Source organism: Spermophilus citellus (assembly GCF_964194105.1).
Source record: "Spermophilus citellus genome assembly, chromosome: 10".
NCBI classification, from domain to species: Eukaryota; Metazoa; Chordata; class Mammalia; order Rodentia; family Sciuridae; genus Spermophilus; species Spermophilus citellus.
The window spans coordinates 128,203,911-128,209,380 of NC_138197.1; the positions used below are offsets into that span (position 1 = coordinate 128,203,911).

At 61.3% G+C, this 5,470-nt stretch overlaps 1 long non-coding RNA gene across 2 annotated transcripts; it reads left to right on the forward strand.

Annotated features, from left to right (window-relative positions):
• Window positions 1-2,036: 2,036 nt before the first annotated feature.
• Window positions 2,037-4,263, forward strand: LOC308658441. 2 transcript variants are annotated; one of them, XR_014024167.1, is made up of 3 exons: window positions 2,037-2,228; window positions 2,686-3,395; window positions 3,520-4,263. It is a non-coding gene; the product is annotated as an uncharacterized lncRNA (long non-coding RNA). The 2 variants fall into 2 exon arrangements; XR_014024168.1 differs by having other exon boundaries at window positions 3,595-4,263.
• The last annotated feature ends 1,207 nt before the right edge of the window (window positions 4,264-5,470 follow it).

Consider the following 5,470-nt stretch of genomic DNA (forward strand, 5'->3'; position numbering starts at 1 on the left):
CCTCCCTCCAGGGCCCTGGGGCCCCTCCTACTCCTGGCCCTGCGGCCGACGTCCTCCTGGCAACCCCGGCCCGGCTGAGTCCCGGGAATGTCACCAAAATGACTTATGGAGAGTCCAGTCCACGCTGGCCCTGCGCCCAGGAGAGGGCAGCGGACCGGACCGGGACATGTCCTGCCCTCTCGGCAGGGACAATCAGCAAGTAGACCATAAACCAACCAGACAATGTCACTCACGGAAAGTGGCATGAAGGAAATAAACGAGAGATGCCATCACGCACCAGGGTGAGCGGAGGGCATCGCCTAGAGGGGTCAGGGAAGGCCCCGGGTGACACCTGAGCCGGGGCTCGGATGACCAGAAGAACTATTCGAAGATCTGGGTGGGGCTGCACCCTCCAGGCCAGCGGAGGGTGAGGCAGACACCGGGAAGAGCCCCCTGGCTCCGGGCACAGCTGGGGGGAGGTGGCTGCGAGGGGGCCGTGTGCGGGACGGCCAGCAGCCCGACTCAGTTTTAAAAAGCTGTGTCGCTGGCACATGGACAGGACGAGGAAGGACAAGAACTGAGCACCCTCAACTGCGGGCAAAGGCACCTTGAGGAGTTTCCTCCTTTAGTCCCTTCATGAATCACAGTGGTCCAGAGAGGATATGTGTCCCACAGCAGGTCAGCTGTCCCCGGGACACTGCTGAGAGCAGGTAGTAAGAGGCACTTGTCACCTGCCTTCAGCCAGCAGCATCCCCACCTCCAGGCTGAGCTAGGGTCCCGACCAGGCTCCATGTGGGGGTGAGGGTAGGCAGAGCCCGGATGCCCGATCCCTGAGGGGGGAGGGTCCCCTGTCTCCTGCCGGCTCCCTCCCTCAGCACTGACCAGCAGCAACCTCCCCTCTGTCCCTCCCTAAATGGCTCCACAAAGCCCCTCTCCCCCACTCTGCCAGGAACCCAGGGTAGGCAGGGAGTGCCTACCCTACCAGGGAGTGCTGGAATGTGGCCTTCTGATGCCACACTGTGTGCCAGCCTCGGCAGAGACCTGGGGGGCACACAGAGGGACCATCAGCTCTCTTCCAGAATGGGGAGGCTGACAGGGGCCAGCCGAGGAGGGCAGGGTCTCAGCTGGGGGACATCTCCTGTTGGAGCTGCTGTCCCTGCTTCCCCCAGGGTGGGAGCTGAGACCTAGCAATGGTGACCCTACCCACCCCTGCAGTGTCTCTTGCCACAAGGGCTCAGTGTGAGCATTTAGGAGGTGACAGACCCCAACCCAGGCCAGGCTTATCCTAGCACTCCTGATCTCCCCAACCTGGCCCTGAGAGGACATTGAAAACCTCTCTGCTGGCCAGGGGAAGCCCAGGGAAGGTGGAGCGAATGGGAAGTGGGATACTCAGTGAGGACCCTGACTCCAGCTGTGTGACCTTGGGCAAGTGACTAAACCTCCCTGAACCTTGGTCTCCTCATTTGTCTAACAGCAATAATTATGGGGCCTAACCCACTGGGGTTCCTGGGGCAGAGCGTTTTCCTTAGTGAATAGCTGGGGGTAAGAGGATGTTGGGGGTTCATGCCCCCTCAGTGGTCCCAGGGTGCTGGAAACCTCTGGTGAGGGTAAGGAGCAGCTGGAGGAGCCGGGGCCAGGAGAGGTGGCGGACATCCACCCAGTCCAGGTCCACGGTGCGCGGGCACTGGCTCAGCCAGGCTGTGGCAGGATGGCAGGCGGGTGAGGACTCCTCGCCCGGCGGCTGAGCCCCCTCCCTCCACAGCAGGACCCAGGCCAAGGAGGCTTTATTTTTAAACCTCAAACAATGGCTGGCCCGGCTCAGCCTCTCCTCCGAGGACAGAGAGAGCGTGGAGCGGAGGGGCCAGGCTTCCTGGGCCAGCATTCCTCCCCAGAGCATGCCGCCCTCCTCCAAGACAGGCAGGGAGCCGGCTGGACCCTCCTTCTCAGCCGCAGGGGGTCGGGATTCCAGAATCTTCAGCAGCCCCCCGGCCCGCCCCGGCCAGGCCACCCACCCCCACCCCCACCTGACAGACGGGGCCCCTCCAGCCCTCGCCGCTCCCCGGGGGCTGCCGCGAGGTCAGAGAAACACGAAGCTGGGCGCCGGGTGACCCCAGAGTGTGGAGGACACCGGGCGTGTCGGGACAGGAACGGGCACCAGGCTGGAGGTGCGGATCTGCACGTGGGCCACAGTCCCGCGTCCTGGGCGAGGCTGTGTCCAGGCCTGGGGCCTGTGTGGGCTGCAACCTTGGGTGAGCGCCGGGGGGGTCAGGGGGACACGAGGAGGGCGTGCAGGGGTCCCCTCCTGGCCAGTATCGTTTCCTGCTGGACGGGGAGCACAGGTCACCAAGGTCCCCTCTCTCCCGAGCTTGGCCCCCCCACCCCAGAGGGACGTCCCGGGGAGAAGGGCAGGGCTTGGCGTCTCCTGCCTGGGCATCCTGGCTCCCTGCCTGTGACACTGCGAGTCGTCCTTGGCCATCCCCCCATCCTGTGGACTCTCCTTTGTCCACTGCGGGGACCCGGTATCCAGAACAACGCCAGGCACATAGTAGGTGCTCAGCGAGCTACGAAACTGCCACCTCCGTGACCAGGCCCAGAGCGTCCCGCTGCCCCAGGGCCCCTCCTGCCCCTTTCCCGGGCCGTCCCTCTCCAGCTCCCTCCCAGGCAGCCCCGACCTGCCCTCGGGCACCTGAATTTTGCCTTTTCTAGAATTTCTCGTAAGCAAGAGCGTGTGACCGCCAACACCTGACTCTGCAGAGCCAGCTCCCGTGGCCACAAGGGTCAGAGGAGGGGCCCGTCAGAAGGTGACAGGTGACAGGCACAGGTGACAGGCCCAGGAAAGGTGAAGGGAGGCTGGCTGGAGAACTGATTTGGGAGGACTCTGTGGCCAGGTGGGAGTCTGGGCCTGGGGCAGCTGCCCAGATCTAAGAAGGGCTCCTCAGCAGAGGCCAGGAGAAGTTTTGGGGGGGCGCTCACAGACACACACGCAAGTGCGCACTCACAAGCACGTGAGCACACTCCTGCTCACACATACAAGGAGGAAAGCAGGCCAGGCCCAGAAGGACGGCTCCGAGGCAGACGCACGAGGTCCAGGCCGGGGCCTGCTTGGTTCCTCTTCGCTGCCCAGGAGAACCCCCTCCAGGCTGCCCAGGGAGGAGCCATGGGCTGGCCAGGGTGGGCTGGCTGAGTGGAGCGAGCTCCTTGGCCCCTGAGGCTGTCACGGGAAGCAGCACTTGGTTCTCTGGACGCTGGCCTCTGCAGCCCCAGGCGGCCACGCTAGGACACTCAGCCGCCCACACAGTCCCAAGTCCAGCCACTGACCACAGCTGTGTGAGACCCCAAGCCACACAGCCTTGCTCAGCCCTTCCTGACTTCCTGACTTTCTGACCTGCAGAAGCTACGAGAACAAGCTACTTCTTGTAAGTTTTCTTTTCTTTTCTCTTTTTTTTTTTTTTGGTGGGTGGGGAGGGTACTGGGGACTGAACTCAGGGGCACTCGACCACTGAGCCCCATCCCCAGCCCTATTTTGCATTTTATTTACAGGCAGGGTCTCACTGAGCTGCTTAGGGCCTCACCATTGCTGAGGCTGGCTTTGAACTTGTGATCCTCCTGCCTCAGCCTCCCGTGCCACTGGGATTACAGGAGTGTGCCACCAGGCCTGGCTTCTTGTAAGTTTTAAGCTACTAAATTTGGGCTGGTTTGTTACGCAGCAGTAGCTGACAGATCATGATCCACTGCCAATCCTGTTGGATCAATGGTCAAAATAACCCACCACCAGCACCCAAAACCAGGCCACTGTGGTCTCCTGCCTGGCCTCCCCCGCTGTCCTTGACTCTGCCATCCATGCAGCACCACAGCCAGAGACTCTGCTCAAAGCCCCCAGTGACTCCCTCGGAGCCCAGACAGGGACGCATGGCCCTGTGCAACCCCACAACCTCCCTCTCCTCAGTCCCCCCACTCCCCTAACTCACTTCCACTCCAGCTCTGGGGCTTCGGGTTCTTCCCCAGACTCACCAAGCACACCCCTTCCTCAGAGCCGCCACCCACGCTGTGCCCACTAGCTGGGATCTCCCTTCCCACCGGCTCCCACATTCTGGAATGTGAGATGCCACCAATCAGCAGGCCTCCCCGATGCCTGCCCCTGCCTCCAGTACCCCCAGCCTTCACTTCCTGCTCCTGCTCCTGCTGAGGCTGGTAAATCGTGCTCGGTCTTTCGCTGCCTGTCTTTCTTGTATTTCTGCAAACCCCTGCCAACGGGGACTTTCTATGGTTTATCTTCAATGCCCAGAGCAGTGAGTGAGCGGATGGATGCATGCATGACTCATCTCACCCCTGATGGTGACAGGGTGACAGGGAGAGCACTGAGCCTTTCAAGACAGGTTGCTCACAGGAAAAAAAAAAAAAAATCCAGCCAGGCACCATGGCGCACACCTGTAATCCCAGTGATTCTGGGAGGCTGAGGGAGGAGGATCGCAGGTTCGAGGCCAGCCTCAGCAACTTGGCAAAACCCCATCTCAAACTAAAATTTGAAAAGGGCTGGGATAAGGGTCCGTGGAGAGCACTTGCCTATCGTGCACAAGTCCCTGGACTCAGTCCCGAGTACCAAGGGGAAAAATTCCACTAAGAAGTGCACAGAGGACCTGAATAGACATCCCTGCCAAGAAGACCTACAAAGGCCAATATGCACGTGGAGAAATGTCTGCATCACGAATCACCAGAGAGACGCAAATCAAGCCCCCGGAGAGCTCGTGACCCCGTCAGTGTGGCTATCATCAAAATCACAAGAAATATCAAATGCTGGGTGAGAACGTGGAGGAAGGGAGAGTCCCAGACCTGTGGCCAGCACCGGCAGGACAGCCCGCAGAGCGGAGGTTCCTCAAAACACAAGACCGCGCTCTGCTCCCCTAACCCCGCCGAGGGGCCCAGAGCCGGGCCAGGAGCACAGCAGGTCCGAGGTGTGCACTCCGCGGTGATCCCTGCAGCGTCCTTCACGGTCCCAAGAAGTGCCCTCCACCCCAGCGTCCATCGGGGGATTAGTGGCTAAAGAAAACATGGCCTGTCCACAGTGGCCTCCCACGCAGCCAGAAAAGAGGGTGATTCTGTCATCTGCAGCAACACGGGTGAGCGGGAGGAAGTGGCGTGTGGGGACGCGGGGACAGGGAGGGAAAGCCACGTGTGCTCACTGATATGCAGAAGTTGAGGAAGTTGCAGCAGTGGAGCAGCCCTTAGCAGAGCCAGGGTGGCGGCTGGAGCAGGGATGGTGGGGTCAGCGCTCAGGCTGGACAGGAGGGTGACCGCATGCTCTGCAGCGTCCTAGGATGGCCAGGGCCGAGGTCATTGAGAGAGTATTGCAACATCGTCAGGAGAAGGATCCTGAAAGTTCCCAGCACAAAGAAAGGATCCATGTTAAAGTGATTGACACGAGGGCTGGGGATGTGGCTCAAGCGGTAGCGCGCTCGCCTGGCATGCGTGCGGCCCGGGTTCGACCCTCAGC